Source organism: Colossoma macropomum, unplaced genomic scaffold (genome assembly GCF_904425465.1).
Source record: "Colossoma macropomum unplaced genomic scaffold, Colossoma_macropomum, whole genome shotgun sequence".
Lineage (NCBI taxonomy): Eukaryota > Metazoa > Chordata > Actinopteri > Characiformes > Serrasalmidae > Colossoma > Colossoma macropomum.
Window position 1 is genome coordinate 23,003,307 of NW_023494792.1, and position 17,726 is coordinate 23,021,032.

The window sequence follows — 17,726 nt, forward strand, 5'->3', positions numbered from 1 at the left end:
ATTAAATTGAATCGAATCGTTTTTCCTGTAGGTGCTCCACAAACTCTGAAAGGTGCACAAGCTGGGAACATCCTATTCTACAAAAAAGCACAACAACAGAGAGAGCTCTGCTGTCTCAGACAAAAGCTAAAGCTGTACAGAGAGTTCAAAGCACTGCTTCTGCTTCTGCAAAAGTTTGAAAACCTCTGGGCAAATGACAAGTTTTGTTGATTTCCTAAGTGAAAATAAGTAAATACATCCTCTACAGAGAGCATGTTGCACATGACTGTAGCTCCTGTCATTTAAAAAGGAGTGAACGAACTACAGGGAGCTCATCTTGATGTACATTGGCTTGGACTGCAACTAGGGATGCGCAACAATATTGGAATCATATCGATATCAACAAATATTTGCTTTATTGATACCGATATTTCAAACATATTTGATGATGTATTTGTTGAACTGAGCTGTAAGAGCTGAAAAGTTTAGGTGATGTTGGGCTACTGTGCTAGAATATCTATGTTTCATTGATTTTACTGTATTTGTACCCCTACAGAAAGACCAGTTATTTCTCTGTAATGCTCTGTAATGCTAATCAGTGTATCCCACAACAGAGCTCTGATTGATAAGCCTGATTTTTAACAAAACAAAAAATTGCGCTGGCTCTGATTTAAAGATTTTATGCAGCATCACGGTCCATTGGTTTTAACTCGGTGTGAAAGACAGGATTAATATGCGTGTGTTCAGACTTGCTGTGAATAAGCCTTAATACACACACGCTCCATCACCTTTCAGAGTACTGTGTGCCTCTTTAGCCTGTCATGTTGAATCAAACCTAAAGAAGTTTTCTAATGAGATTAACTAACATTTACCCATTCTGTGTGTGTGTGTGTGTGTGTGTACGTTTGCAATTGTCAACCCAGTTTGATGAGTAGGCTAGGAAAAACTGCCTGACCTGGAGCATCTTAAATAGGGACTTATTGAAAGTTTGGCTATCAACACACTTTGAAAGACAAAAAGGGTAAAAAGATTGAAAAGTCTGGCTAAAAAAAACTATTCAAATATAATGCAGAATACAGTGAAACAGCCGTAACAGAAAGGAAAGTCCTTGCTAGCATACATCTGTACAACCCCTGGCAAAAATTATGGAATCATCACACTTAGAGGATGTTCCTCCAGCTTTTTTGCTTTGTAGCAAACAAACAAATCACAGATATGACACAAAACATTTTCAATAGCTGAACATTCTAGCTTTGTGAAACATACCTTCAGCAAATTAAATAAAATTATTTTAATTAATGGCGTATTTTCCCAGGTCAAATAGAGGAATAAAAGTTGTGGAATCACTCGAAGTTGAGGAAAAAATATGGAATCACCTTGTAATTTGCATTTATGAAACAAATACTGGCGAAAGTCTAAAATGCAGATCAGGGCGCAGTTAAAAAAGAGCTGACTGACCCTAACGAGCTCTCAGACTTTGCTAATTGAAAGAAGTCATGACACCAACAAGAGAGTTGTCAACTGAAACAACAGAAAGGATTGTATAACTCCTTTAAGAAGAAAATCCAACACAGAGCGTGGCAAAAGATGTTGGATGAAAGTGATATTCAGTGATAGATGAGTGCCTGAAGAAGGACCAGGGGAGATGGCAGTCATTACCTCAACAGTCAATACACAGTTTCAGGAAAGGCTCAATGGCATGGCCAGCAAACAGTCCAGATCTCAATCCGATTGAAAATTTATGATGGAAATGTAAAAAATTGGTCCATGACAATCTGATCTGTTGAACGCTCTTTGAGAAAGTTGGAACCAGCTTGATGTGGAATACTGTTTTTCATTAGTGAAGTTCATGCCTTGAAGAATTCAGGCTGCCATAAAAGCCCAAGGAGAAGCAACACAGTACTAATTGTGCTTTTTTGTTGTTGTTGTTGTTGTTGTTGATGTTGATTCCATAAATCACTCAAAAATTGAGTAATATTTTTTTTCTTCTACTTGATCTGGAAAAAGATACGCCATTAATTAAAATAATAAAATTTAAATAGTTTGAGGTATGTGTCACAAAGCCAAAAAATTTGTATCATATCTGTGGTTTGTTTATGTGCTATGAAGTAAAAAAGCTGGATAGCAGACAATGGTGGTAGTTTTTAGTACAGAAAATCAAACAAACATTCTAAGGGGATCTCAAATAAAATACAAGAATGTAAATGTAGAATATGGGCCACTTTAATTCAAAAGCATATGTAAAATGGCTAATTTAACACAAAATACAAATTAAATACAATAAATAAATAAATGACCTTTTTTTCAGCTTTGAATATTGGCCGAGGTTTCGGTTTCGGCAAGAATGTTAATTTCGCGTCACTAATCTTCAGTGTAATTTGCACTCACATATAACCCCTAAAACTAAGAGTAGTTTTGTTTATTGTTCTCACTCACAGGTTTGGGCCTACTGTTGCAGCAGCCTTCTTTGTCCTACAGCTGAGTGAAGCCTATGTGAGTACTTTGACACTAAAGTTATTGCTGTAGAATGGGCAAACAGTGGTTTATGATCAGATAATAGCTAGTGTCATCAAGCGTTTTGTTTAATTAAAATACACACACCCAAACAAACACAGCTGGCTGACTGAAGAAGACATGAGCGGAGGGGGTGGGGGCTGTGCTGCAGGACAGTCTGAAGGACAGTGGCAGTGAAAGAGAGAGAGAGATACCAGAGTTGAGGCTCTCTCATTCCTGCTTTCTGTCAGCTTCCCCTAGACCTGAAACATGAATGTGCATGACACGCTGGGGATAGGGGATGCACTCTAATATTGGTTCTGTATCCGTATCGGGCGCTAATTATTGGCTCAGTCCGGTCTGATGCCCGTGCTAATCCCATTCCTCAGAAGCCTCGCGGCTCCGGAGCAGGCATTGAGCAGTGATCTCACACTGCAGCATCTGCTGCTAGAGGAGCTGCTTATCTCTCCTCACCACTCGCAGCTCTCTGCCTCAACACACACACAACACAACCAGTTCCAACCAGTCCCTTCAGACATGCACACTTACCACCCAAACAGATCCTCCTTATCAATCCCATAGCTGGGCTGGACCCATGCTCTGGTCTGGCTCTCAGAAGGACCTGTAGAGAAGGAGATGGAAGGAGAGGAGATGAGCTGTGGCAAGGCCTGAGGATGTGGAACTGTAATGCATGCTCACTCCGAGATCAGCAGGAACTCTGATACGTCTTTTGATGTAGATGAGAAGTTTGTGGCATGTCTGAAGATGTTTGGCTGAAGTTATGCTGTAAATGCAAGGCCTAGGGAGAAGACGGGTGAAGAGAGGTGAAGACTGGAGTGACATGCAGTCGTACGCAAAAGTCTTTGCACCCCAGATCAAATTACAGATTTTTGATTTTTTAGGTGAAGAGAAGTTAACAGATCATCTACACATAATGCGCAGTTATTGTTTATTTGATTAAAACATTGGGGAAAAATAATAGCAAAAGCAAAAAATAGCAAACTGTGCACTAAAATTGGCAGATGATTGGATATATTTAATGTGTCTCAGTATGTCGGTAGAGGATGTGTTAACTTATTTTTACTTAGTCTGATTTTGATTTGATCAGGGGTATTCAAACTTGTGCACACGGCTGTAAGGAAAGCAGGGCGTACAGAAGTATGTGTGTTTGTGTGTCTCCTACTGAATGGGTCTGCCTGCTGCTCCTGTTCCCTTTGAGATTCGGGTATTAGCACTGTTGGCATTAGCATTAGCCATAACTCTCACTCGCTTAGGGCCATTGCTGTCATTGTTTGGCAGTGCATTCAGACTGCCTTGTACACAGAGAAGAGCAGGCAATAACAGTCTGACAAACTCAAGCCCTGTGCGGCAGATTAATTTAGTAGTCACTGGGGATGCACTTATGTGGAATTCCTGGGCTGATAATGTTGATCAATTATTATTACGTTGGTGCAGGCTTTTCAGATACCAAGAACCGATCATTTCACTAGGCCTGGGACAATAAGCTATTTTGGAAAATCTATAAAAGAAGACAAAATTGTTGCTTAATATTGACATTTTCATCATTTAAAACCCACATGCATTTCACAGCAACATATTTAGTTTATTCAGAACTTCAGGTCTTTAAAGACTCCACGATTTTGTTGCTGCTTGATGGATCTATTATTTTTCCTCTTTGTCTTCTTTGAACAAATATTTAATAAATCCAGTGTAATGAGACCTCATGACCACTAAATGTTAAACTATAATGAATCGGCGTTTTTTCCCCATCTAGCAGCGTGCCAGAGTGATATAATACCTCACAGTGTGTAAATGAAGTAAAGCAAGGAATGGAATTTCAAATCATGGATCAGAGCGCAGGTGCTATTGTGTACAAAATGGATGAAAAAAATATATAAATTTAACTTAGAAGTGATCCAGCCTTAAGTTTTACTTTGACATATAAAACAAGTGCACATCATAATCTGTATATAAATTGCTGCAAAGGCAAGACTGGTTCAAACTCTTAAGATGGGTCATTGATTAGTTTTAAGCAAAATGTAAGTTTAAGAGATTTTATTCAGAGCTGTCTGGTGCATTTCTATTGGTCCGTTCATAATGAAGTTTTATAAAAGGGTGCAAATATGATGCAGAAAAATGAAAATGGGAAAAAACGGAGATACTTTTCTTGAGCAGGAACAATTTAGGTAAGGTTTACTGAGTGGTTCACAGTGTTCTTGAGTTGGTGCTTCTCTTGTTCCCTTTGAGATTCTGCTTAATGTTGGCCATCCTGACTTTGGCCAGTATAGTTGCTGTTAAATGGTAGAAAGTGGCATGATGACATACTTGCAGTACTGGTGCATGAATGTAGCCCTTTTATGTAGTAACTCAGAAAACTGGGTTACATTTTTTTGTCTGCATTTCAGGGTGAAGAAACTCTGACTGACCTTTCAGTGGTTTTCTCAGTGAGAAGGTTATAATTATGGTAATTCAGAAGTTATTTGAAAATGACATTAATGGGCTTCAGTTTAGAGTTTAACCAGCACATGCAGAAACCACACAAAGACGCAATTTATAGCATAACAGTAGTGAGTGCAGGGAACCTGCTGAGTGCAGAGATGGTTCATATTAGATGTATCATATATCTACCTGCCTGTGCTGCGAGTGTGCAGGCAGTGCTTTGAGACAGGCTGAGGGACACAGTGGGACCGGCGTACTCAAAGAAAGTGAGACATTCCCTCTGCCCCTCATCAGCATAGTGAGAGAGGGAGAGAGAGTGTGAGGTTGATGGTGTGAGTGTGTCACCGTGCTGTTTGAAGCCCTCAGCCTGACTGAAGCCTGATAAAGACACAGAGGATCCTGTGTGTCCAGTGCGCTAACCTGCTCTTTGCACAATGGCCACACAGGGCACGAAGGGTGAAGAGCTTTTGTTCTCTGTGTGTATCTGGAATAGTGACTGGACAGGCCTCCGCAATAGAGAATGTGCCATTTATGTTTTGTACCAACTTTTTTTAAGTGATATTTTATCAAAACAGTCGTTTCAGGCCACTCTATTACTGTAGAAAACACAAAGTGGTGCAATGTTAATGAGTTTCTTTGCAGTCTCAACGGGGGGAAGTCTCTGAAATTGTTTATTTAGTCTTTACTTGAAACTCTAAATGGACGCACTAATATTAAACACATTGGTTGGTTGTTACGCTTAATTCCAATGCAGTGCATGTGTATTTGTTTGACTTGCATTATTTTTTCCTCTTTTTTGGATTTTTACTAAAGTTCCTCCCCAATTTAATCATTGCCAGCTCCACCCACTAGCTAAATCTCCCCATCACATAATGCTACCAAGCTGGGAGGGTGAGGTCCGCCATGTGAAGCACCTCCCCATCTTTTCAAACTGCTAACGCAAGATCACTAGACAGTTCTTGCTTGGAGGAGAAAGCTAGCTGCCAGTTCCGTTACATCAACTAATAAGACACCCATGTTGACTAGTATTACGCTGAATGATGGGCGGAGAGGGAGGGCCATCCTAACCACCCAGAAAGGCGAGACCAATTATGCTCTCTTAGACTCCCAGCCGTTGGTGGCTGTGTCAACGCCAGTGGTAAAACTCGCAATTTAACAACAATAGGGCCGATGCTTAGGTGGTTACACCACTTTGAAGCCTTGGCTGGCAAAAATAAAAATATAGCAGGCTAACGCATGTTAGGCATAAATATTGGCCATTTATTATCATATGTAACCTTACAAAATACACTACATAATGTTCAGTATATGAGAAATATTTAGTGGATAAATAATGTTTAGTACTGTTCAGGATTTGTGATCTGCCCTCCAGCATAGCAGCAAGCGGCTGAATATCTCATCTCTGTCTCCTGGTATGCACATTTTGATGCCTAATACTTTAGTCTCTTTCTCTGTCTCTCTCTCTTTCTCCCTTGCTCTCTCTCTCTCTCTCAGCATGTTCATTTATAAATGGGAGTTTTAATTCTACTGACAGCAATAGGAGCATTCTTCAACACGCTTTATGACAATTACAATGAAATAACCAGACACAAGAACTTCATTAGGAGAGTGACAGCTCATGCTGCATAATGAGCTTGCAGACGGCTACATTTCACCCATTCAGAAAGACATGTGGCTCAGGAGGCCTCGGGAAAACAAGAGGATTCTAGATGAGTAGGTTTCTTCTCTCATTGCTCCACATTGTTCCAGTTACCCATTGCTTGCTGGGTAAATCTGCAGACGCATTTTCTGTCAGACCAATTTTTGTCACAGTGTTAACTGTCCTTGACTCCTGTATGAGTGTTAATAATGTGGTGTTAGTTAATTATTGATGCATAATGTTGAGATCAAGACATGCGCAGAACTTATACCTGCAGATATCAGGGGTCTCTCTCTCTCTCTCTCTCTCTCTCTCTCTCTCTCTCTCTCTCTCTCTCTCTCTCTCTCTCTTTCTCTCTCTCTCTCTCTCCCTCTCTCTCTCTCTCCCTGTGTTTGTTTGTCTCTCCCCTGCTCCATTACTGAGCTGAGTCACCCTGTAAGTTTAACTCATGTTCTCTCCTCTTTCTCAGCATGATGCAGCTGTAGCTGGCAGCCTTACACAGAATGACAGGGGGTGGTATGTGTGGGTTTGTGTGTGTGTGTGTGTGTGTGTGTGTGTGTGTGTGTGTCTAACAGAGAGAGAGATGTTCCGGTTCAGTGTCACACTGTAATTACACAGGATAAGGGAGTTTGTGCATGTTGCTTCTCACGTGTTTAAGCTCTGCGTGTTTGTCTGTTTACAGGTCTGTACTTATGTGACTGGACAGAGGAAATAGTGCACTAGTCCCTAAACAGTGTATGTATATTTCAGAGAGCGACAGAGGGAGAGAGAGCTGCTGTTATAGCTGGTTATTTTAAACTCCTTCTAGATTTCTAATCCAGGTGTAGGAGGAGCTCTTGTGTTCTTAGGAGGCTTTGTATCCACTCAGCTCGGATATTCAGTTCAGAAAACAAACGGATTGTGGCTCTGGATTAGACTCGGAAGCTGGTATTTGTGTGTGTGTGTGTGTGTGTGTGTGTGTGTGGCAAAATGCTCCTCCACTCCATACATACAAACAAAGCATCTTTCACACTGATTAGTCACACTGGCTTCCGTTACAACCTAAAATAAATCACTGCATGTATTGAAAACTGATTATTGTTGTAAATTGCTTTACGATGCTCATTCTTTTTTCAGATATGCATTCTGCTGTAAATATTCAGCCTCTCCTACTTAGATTACTACTATAGTTGGAGTAGGTGAATGTCATTGCAGATTACCAACAATTAGGTCTGTAACAATTATTATATAATCACCTGATAGCAATTATTTAAACTGACCATTCTCTTTTTTGAACATGTAAATATGCCACAGTAGTTAACTTTCACAATCACGTGTTTTTGTTGCAGCTAATAGAATGTGAAATGGTTGTGTTTTCATTCATTGGATTGGGGCAAATGTAATAAAATGTAAATGAAAGAAAGCAGAAAACCCATTTATCGAGATGCATCTTGGGTCTTATGAAAATAATCATTTAATTTTAAAATAACTTAAAAGGGTAACTACTGACTAATGTTTGTTTATTTGATATTTGTTAATAGCTCCTTTAGAGGGCAGCAGTGAGTAATGTTTGTTTATTTGAGCTGAAGGCTTGAGTTGTTTCTTTTGTTAGTTGGAAGCAAGGTCTGATCAGGTGCGGAGGGGCCTTGTCCTCCCAACTCTTTGAAATGATATATAGCTGTCAATTACATTTTAAAGCTTCTAAAATAGATTTTGTTTTGTTTAGTTATAGTCAGTAATGCTAAAACCATTAATAACATTGTTACGATTGTTTATTGACATATGGCATAATAGTTATTAATAGTCTTTTCTTTTGTTTTAACATTGCCATGTAAGGTATGAGAGGCCAGTATGTCAAGTGCAATGGTAGGCATACTTTGTCCATTTATATGTCTGAATTGTAAGCTACAATTGTAAGCCTTGTGATGTTACCCAACCCCTCACCTTGCTTGTAAGACCAAATTTGCACGCTTATTGACCAGCCTATCAGCACTGCAGTGAAACAGTCTGCTGTATTGTATCTTTGTATATATTAAGGTATATAGTACGCTGACCTATATAGAGCTCTTTCTGCATTTCTGTTTCATAGGAAAATTGCAAAGGAGTGTTATTTATTCATCAGCGTACTGCATAATCCTATGGAGGAGCTCAGTGTGTGATCCGTCATCCCTGTGAAATGTGGTTCAGCTCAGTCTGTGTGTGCATGTGTGTGTTTGTGTGTGAATGGATGATGAATTTTGAGTGGCGTATATCAGCATGGCTGTCATTCTGTGCCCACCATTCTGTCACTTTCACACACTCTCACTCTCCAACACCTGATGTACACAAATGTCTGCCCACAGATTTGGAGGGTGAGGAGTCACACACACAGGCTCAAGTGCTCACACTCTACAGGACTGAACTGATTGTGCTTGACTGACAGCTGCTACAGTTTTCCTGTTAGCCAGGACAAGCGTTTGCCAGAGCAGTCACCCTGAGTACTGATATTCCACAGCGTTTAGAGAGTTCATTCATATTGTTTTTTTCATAGCTTTTCTCTTTTCTCCACAGCGCTGTTCACACACTGCCTTGGGCCTCATCCAGTGAGTGTGGGGACTGGAGAACCTTTGAATACCATATGTGAGAGAGAGAGAGAGAGAGACAGAGCTTTTGGCTGCTGCTTACATTCTTAGATCCAGTCATTTTGGTGACAGTGGAAGACAGAAGTAGGGAGGCTTCAGAATTATGTGAGGCATCATCTCATTGTTTCAAAGGATTTTTCTTTTGGCAACCCTGAGCAGTCTTCTGCTTTTCTCTCAGATTTCAGGACTGGCATATGCAACACTTACAGCACCAACAGATATTTTATAATATTCGATAAATTCAATAAGTAAAATGTTTGAACATGGAAACAGCGTTCGAATAACCAGCAGCTTTAACTCTTTTATGAACCCAGGTATTCTGTGGTTAAACAAATGCTTCTTAAGCCAAATAATAGCTTCTCACCAGTAGCACACAGCTGCCTGCTCAGCACACTGGACTCAATGTGGAATGCTTGTGATTTGGCACAGCTGACGAGGGTCTCGCAATTTCAGACAGCATCGTTTTTTTAACTCCCAGTGCAGTCCAAATAAGTATCCACCCAGATTGTTAGTCAGCTAGCTTTTAGGTGCGCTTATGACCGAGAATAATTGAGAGCGTGCTGGCTAGCTAGCTGTCCAGTTGTGCATTATTCAGACTGTACCAGTTGATAAAGCCAATGTGGCTAAGTTAAGCGTGAGCTAAATATCAGTGATACGCTCATAAAAGCTTATTGTTTATTACTGTAGCAAATTTATGATGATAACAATACAATGTTGCTATGTTATGTATCTGTGTCAGCGTCAGCAGATGTGTATAAGGAGTATCGGATATCTGCATCAAACCACAGTTGCCATATTGGTGCATCCCATTTCCTTATCAGTGTAGTAAAGTGGGTGAAGTTTTCACAGCCTTCTGATTGTAACTGTCACTGCTTTTTCTTTTTACTATGTTGCTCTAGTGCTTGATTTTTTTTTATAAGAACAGCTTTGGTGAAACATTCTGAGTGTAATGGTGCTAGTTTGGAATGTGGGTTATATATTTATACATGGAAATCTGCAGCTGCCCAGTAACTTTTATTGTAAGTAAGATTTTAGTGCACATTTTCCTTTATTTTTGAAGTACATGTAAAATTATGTGCTGAAATTATTGTTTATGCTAATAGCTGTTAAGCTGATAGAGATTATGTTGAAAAGTATTGGAAAATTCCTTTAAGCAGAGTGTTGTGTAGCTGAGTCGCATGTGTGGGTGGGTGGGTGGGTGTGGATGTGCGTGCGAGTGTTTGCATACCTGTTGGTTGCTTAAGTGAGAATGTGTAGACTGGCAGGGTGTCAGATAGTTGCTGTGTGTGAGTGGAGGGAGGGGGCTAGCAGAGGAGCTGCAGATGCCTCCAGAGCTCATACAGCTGAGGACTCTAACCTCAGAGTTCGGAATGATTTAACTGGCTTTCAACACCACACAAGCAGTGCTCTCCTCACAGTTTCCTCCTGAGGGAGATCATGCTTTCTGTATGTTGCTGTTTAAATGAGGATGTAAAGCTTCCAGCAGAATCTGAATAAGAGAGAAATATAGGTTGTGTTTCTCTGGTTAGTGTAGTGGTAACCTTAGGTGTTTAGTGAAATATTAATGGGGACCATGATGCATAAATAGAGTCTGAGTCACCTGCTGAGGCTGTTGGCCTGTTCATTCCATAACAGTAGCTCTGCTGTGTCTTGAGACTTCCTGTGCATTTTTAATGGACCGTGTTGAAACGCCTTGTGATTAGTCCAGTGGAGCTCTGAGTGGAGTCAGTGCAGTTGTGTTTAGAGCAGTAGGTAGAAGAAAACCAGTGTGCTGTCTGAAAAGTACTCAATAACCCTGCTAGGACCCCTACGGTCTATACATCTTGATGCGCCTCATCTTATTTTTTGATTAATTATTTCTCTCTCGTAGTTCATTGAAGCAAGCAGAGACATTCTGTAGAAAGTGCAGATTCTAAACTTCCAACTGATACTGCATTTCGGTTTGTAAGTAGAAGACATTTATTATGATCTGAATTTGATTAAAGTTATGTACACACTGTCTTGTTTTGCAGAAAAAAAACGTCTTTTACATTTTTGCCATGTTTTTATTGTTTTCACAAATGTAAAAAGTCCGAAATGCAGACTTAACCACATCGATACAGAATGTAAGTTTAATGTAAATGTAACTTATTACATTCTTAACTATGTAATTAATTAAGTGATTACATATAAATGATTAGGAAATGAATCAAATCTTCAAATTAACTCAACTTCAGACTATGAGTCTGCTGTCACCTTCAGCATTCTAGCTGATCACCCTAACTCTTTCTCTCTCTCTCTCTCTTTCTCTTTCTTTCTCTTTCTCTCTCTCTCTCTCTCTCTCTCTCTCTCTCTCTCTCTCTCTCCACAATCTGACTCTCTCCCAAACCCCAACCGTACTCTCATCGCTGACACTGTTTACCCCTCTGGACATATCCCGATACGCTCAATTACAGAATGCCAGGCAGCACTGTGCTGTTAAGAAAATAATGTGCTGCATCTTCTTTCCCCAATTTTTCTCTCTCTCATTCTCACTCCCTCTTTCCCTCCCTGCAGGTCCTGTGAACTGTGCAAAATTCAGGAGCCCTGTGACTTATTTTACTGTCAGTGCTCTCCTCGCTCATCTGTTCTCCTGATTTCTCTCCTTTGTGTGTTACTGGTCACTGCAGGCTCCACTGTTGGAGGGAAAAAACAGAGATCCGCAACAAACACACACTCTTAAAACATCACCAAAATGTGTTGAATAATAAACTGTTAAATATTTTTATGAATTATTGTTATACCCAAATGGCATCGTGGCATCCCTAAATCTTAACACTCATTAAAAATGCATGGATTTATATATCTGATTATGCAAATTGATTTGAGATTTGAGTTTTTATCCTCAGAATTTCAAAAGCTTCAGTGAGGTGGATTCAAACCTGTGCTATTGTGAGGGAAGCTGTAACATGCTAAGCTGCTGTTACCTGCTACTAGGACAGCTCTACACTCCATATGTGACCGTTTATTAGATAAAAATAAATTTGACACCTTTCTTATTAACCATCAGTTCAAACATCTCAAACACTGAGTTAGCTAGTTCAGCGCCGACCTGTTCTGTAGCTGTAAGTTCCTTTCACCACATATATAATACGTTCATCATCATATGTTTGAGTATTGTACTGTGATGGGCTTAAGCTTATTTGTGATATACAAATCTAAGATGCTCTGTAGTGCCCCACAAATCACTTTTGTACTGAAAAAGTATGTGTCGACTCTTTGCTACGGTAACACATTTGACACAAATATCAATCTGTACAAAGGAGAGTAATTTAAGTCATCTCCAGGATTTTGTTCCAGCTGCCCGGCTTATCTAGTGAGCTCAAGACAGATGGAACAAAACACTGGGGACTTGAACTAGACCTGAAATACCCACCTCTGAATCTGTATAATCACTATAAGCCATTTAAGAAGAGCTAACCATTAAACAAAACACATATTTGAGTGCTCTCAGTAATGAGGGTGTAGTAATGCTTTGTGATGTGTAACAGTGGGCATCATGGTAATGATGCATTGTGGAGAATGGACATTGTGTTAATTATGCCATCTCATGCAACCATATTGGTTGCACACCAAAGTTTGCTTTGATTCAGTTTGAAAGGGAGCTTTTGTCATCACATTTGATTAGGAAGTTATGATTCAGATATGCATGAACACCGTTACTAATTTGGTCTGTGGATCTGTGCCATTTTAACAAGTGTTGACTGATTTGGGAGCTGCCCTGCCGGGACTTTAAAACAAATAGATAAACTGCAGTGGCATTTCTGTTAAATGACTGTTTTAACATTGATTAAAAACTGTTTAAGTTGGAGATCATAGCTGTTCTTTGCCTCTTAAGATAAGCCCATTTCCTGTTAATGTTGGTAGTAATTCTGCATTATTGCAAAAATAAGCCTTTTTGAGTCAGATGGCTGGTCAGTATTGCTCATATATAGCCATCTTTTGTGCAGTGCCTGGACCTGTTAGTGTGTGAGAGAGTGCGTGTCTGTGGGTATGCTTTGTAATGCTCACACACTGTCTTTCAACAGATGTTTGGGTTTGTCAGTGTGGGTCGTGTGCTAGTGTGTGCTGGTCAGCCATCTCCAGCAATGCGTGAGTCAAAGCTGAGTGAATGAATGCCAGGCTGTCGTCCTCTTGGCCAGCATGGAGCTCACATACTGAGAGAGACTGAGACGGAGCAGAACTCTACAGCTACTAACAGCATGATTAATACAGACTGATACAGAAGGCATTGCATCAGTGTCTATGAGAGGAGCGTCAGGTTTCTGATCTGACCTTTTTTAAGGAAAAATATGTTCTGTTGCACACTGTGTGGTCATTTTTGCCATGAGGTAATAAGGTGACCCCATCTGTACTCCAACCACAAATGTGTTCTTTAGCAACTGTTGACAGGTTGGAGAAGTTTTCAGAAGTTTTGTCTTTGTTGTTTATAACCTGATTAGTTACAGCAACGTAATTCAGCGTGGAAGAGTGAAGTTTTAAAATAGTGGAAACTAGTAACTCCAAACACTCAGTCACAGGGGTGAGCATGCAAGTTGATTTTTTTAGAAGTTGAGTAGTTTTTGTTTAGTCTTGTTATAAGCTGCAGGCTTTGCATTGTACTAAAATTAAACCCTGCTAGTTCAACGTGGTATCAAATAATAAGACTTGTATTATTGAAAAATCTTCAGTCTGAAATACAGAACTGAATTGCCACATGCAGCAAATGCAGTGTTTAAAGGAAAAAGGCAAAAAAAACTTGAAACAGTTGTTCAGTCTGTAGTTTAGTTAGCAAAAATGCTAGCTAACTAGCATAACAGCTAATACAAGTGATGTTTTAGTACGTAAGGAACATTATCTGGAACTTCAAAAAAAAAAAACAACTGATAACTACAGCTAAATTAGCTAGTGGACTAGCTAGCACATGGCATGCTAGCCACCATTCCAGATAGTTTTGCCTTCTTACATTGAACACACATACTGCATGTAGCACTTAGTTCTGCCCATCAGATTGAAGCTTTTTCTATAATGAAAGGCTCGTTTTTTGAAACCATGTTGAACCAGATGGTGCTGCAGACTACAGGAAAACAGTATTGCAGTAATAACTGTGCGTAGCAATAGCATAGCAATACAGGCAGGCAAATTCACATATGTAGGGTTGGAAAGGAAAAGTTTTGTTCATTTACCACATTAAAGTCAGTTGGCCTGATCTAAGCGGTTTTTGTGTTTTTTTTCTCAGGCTGAAAATTCATGAGTCTTTAGTCTTGAGGCAGTCCCCATGTTTGCTCTCTAGCGATACAGTGTGAATAATTTAGATATTAGTTTAGTGTTACAGTTTGTCTTTGACTTGAATAGAACTTTCTGCCAACATTCTGTAAAGTTCAAAAGAAAGAGTGTGTTTACGGCTGTCACATCAATAGATCACTTGTAACCAAAGACAGCTTATGACTAGCCTACATAATTCTGTCAGTGTCAGAAATTTTGGACCATGGTCTCAGAATGACCACAACTACAACACACATCTGAAAAGCCACCAGTAGGAGTATGGAATGACACACAGCCCATGCCAAGTAGAAGTGGTTGGTGCTGATAGATGACAGTAAACAGAGAATCTTTACTGTATACTCTGCTAGGCAGCACATCAACATAAATATCACAGTCTGACACAGAATCCAGCCAAGATTTTATTGGAATCATTTTGTACAGTGTGGCATGTGATAAACTTCTAAGACTGCCATTATCAAATGGTTTGCAGCAGACTTTTGTGAATACAGATGCACTGTGCTCTACTGTGAGCTTTTTATAAGCACCTATACTGAATGCTGCATGTGGTTCTGGAGTGACTGTGTAATTATGAAAGTGAGTGGACAGCCATGAGTGAGCAATTAAGATGGGAGGGTCATGGTTTTAATTATATGCTTTGAAATAAAACACAAAAATACTCATACCTTTTAAAATATTAATCATTCTAATAACCATGAATAATTATGATGTTTCTAAAAGATTATTGTAGTAGCCTACTGCTACAGGCTCACTGGACAACACTCTCCCAGGATGAATTGTTCACATTACATATAACATCTGTACCTTTGCATGTATACATATACTCACAGTGCTGTGGGAACATCAAAGACTGCTCTTCATTTATTTAGTTTCTGGTCAAAGTGATCTGGAGATGAAGGGTGGTCTCTGAATTTTGCACAGTACTATATATACACAGTGTCTATATATGTATCAAAGGTAACACATTAATGAGACATTAACGTGATATATGATTGATATTCCTTTTTTAATGCTTTTAATGCTGTCACTGCGGTCCATAGTTCCAGCATGAAGCTCGGCTGCTTGCACATTGTTGCTATCACACTGCAGCTGTAGCCATCTCGCTGAAATACAACTTAAAAATGGCAAGAACGTCCATTGATGGTTCACGTGATAAAACTAGAGCTATTTCCATCTACTGCCATGCCATGAATTTGTGACCAAAGTACAATAAGTCTTAAGTATCATTTACAAGCTGACAATATCAATAACACAAGCACCGGAGGATACCATTGACAGACTACACTGGACAGTGCTCGTGGGATAACTATGGAAAAATCAACAAACCGCAAACCAATAAAAAGCAATAACAAAGTGAAAGGCAGTTCCCTCTGGAACAAGACATAAAGTATGAGAAAGAGGCTACAATCATGGAGGAGTTGAAACATGCAGCCAGTGTTCTCTCACTGGATGTTGGTGATGAAAATTAGATATCTGATTTTCATGTTCAGGTTCATGTGTGCTCTGTGTTCACATGATAAAAATAATTGTACTTATTATTGTACTGTTGATTTTCTAAGTCCAAAAAGTTGACACGTTCTCTTCAGGGAACAGCGTCCAAACTTTTGCATAGGACTGCAGCTATGACAAATTTCACTACTTTTCAATGGGGTGGGTGAAGTAATGACCATCCATCATCTGTGGCACTTTGACTCTTGCCAGTGTGCTTGCTTGTGCCCCTGTGAAAGTGTGTACGTGTTCTCTTTCTTTTGTTGGCCCGTCTCTCTCTCTCTCTCTCTCTCTCTCTCTCTCTACATGCATACACAGTGCTTGTGTTTAGTCTGCTCATTCGGTACGTGTGCTTGTGTGTGATGCTCTGTAACTCCTGTAATACTGTTTCAGTAAGACTGCGGAACTGCTTTCTTGTAGTGGGATAAAGAACCTGAAACGTCCGTCTGGCATCCCCCCAACCACATGGCTGTTTGGGGGTGGAGGGGGTGGTGGGTGGCCTTTCTATCATAACACTGCAACACTCTCTCAGGCCTGGAGAATTACAGCCTCCTGGAGCATTGTTCCTCAGTTTTGGTAACATTTCATAAAGATATGGCGTCTGTTTCTGTTCAGAAAGTTGGCCTCAGCGCAGTGTGTGGAATTTCCTGTTGCGTTCAGCTTTGCGTCTCCTAGCAGAAACCTCCAAACCTTCTAGAACTGAGAAGAAAAAAAATATGATTTCTGTGGCTGGATTTACATGGTGAAGCTTCGTGCATCTAGTTGCATGTTGTGAGTTGCCTGCAACCTAGTACTGTGCAGTTACAGTTACACAAAGCAATTAAAAAACAGCTGCGTGCAGCATATCCTGTTATTCCGCTAGTTAGCCAAATAAAACAGCTTGTATTGATTGATCTATCATGTGATGTGCAATCTGCATTTATACAGGTGGAAAAAAATGTGTACAAATAACTGAAAGGGCTAAACGAGTGTGAGTGAAGGACCAGTGACTAAAAACAGCTATTATCATTAGCTGACTAGCTAACCCAGCTGGTTACAGGAATGCTAGTTTCAAGAAATTGTTGTTTTTCCTATCATTTGCATCCCTCAGTTAACTGAGAAAGTGAACAACTACCAACCTTCCGTTAAGTCTGTTAGCATCTCCTTTTTAAGTGTCCAAACGTGTTTTTTCTTTTGTTGTCCATCAAACTGACCACTTTTGTAATCAATTCTTCAAAATTCTAGCACTTCTGATCTGAAAATTCTGATCTAGCACTTATTAAAATGTCTTATATTGCACTTATGCCATGTCTTATTTCTGTGTATCATTCTATGTAGGTATCAGCACTGACTGCCAGTGTCTTTGCTCAGGGGTAGTTAGGGCTCTAACCTGTTTGTACTAGCTAGGATACTTTCTCTGAGGTGACAACAAAGCACTTTTGTAAGTCGCACTGGATAAAAGTGTCTGCTAAATGCCATAAATTTCTTTTTTTTTCAGTGATGTATTTAAGAATCTTTGGGAAGTTTTTTGAAATATTGTAATTACTCATAAAAGTAATCAACAGGTCACTCAGTTACTAATATAATCGATAGCGACGTCCCTACATTGCTGTACTCCGCTGGGGTGAAGGCAGTTGTGTGGACCTCCTGATGGAGGATTGGAAAGAGCTCGTTTAGAGTTGAAGTTTGACATTTAAATGTCAGGAGTTATGGTGGAAATGATAAACACTCACTCACCAGGTTAAACGGAAGTGTGTGTGTGTGTGTGTGTGTGTGGTGTGTGTGTGTGTGTGTGTGTGTGTGTGTTTGATGAGATGAGAGTTGCCTAG

The 17,726-nt window shown here is 39.8% G+C and overlaps 1 protein-coding gene across 3 annotated transcripts in view; it reads left to right on the top strand.

The window, feature by feature from the left end:
* Nucleotides 1-17,726, top strand: part of peak1 (pseudopodium-enriched atypical kinase 1) — a 103,158-nt gene that overhangs the window by 47,297 nt on the left and 38,135 nt on the right. For 2 of the 3 annotated variants that reach the window (XM_036576589.1, XM_036576590.1), the window contains exon 4: nucleotides 2,418-2,472. The exons of the other annotated variant lie outside the window; for it this stretch is intronic. The gene's annotated coding sequence lies outside the window, so the exon portion shown is untranslated. The remainder of the gene's footprint in view (nucleotides 1-2,417; nucleotides 2,473-17,726) is intronic. 3 annotated transcript variants of the gene reach the window in all.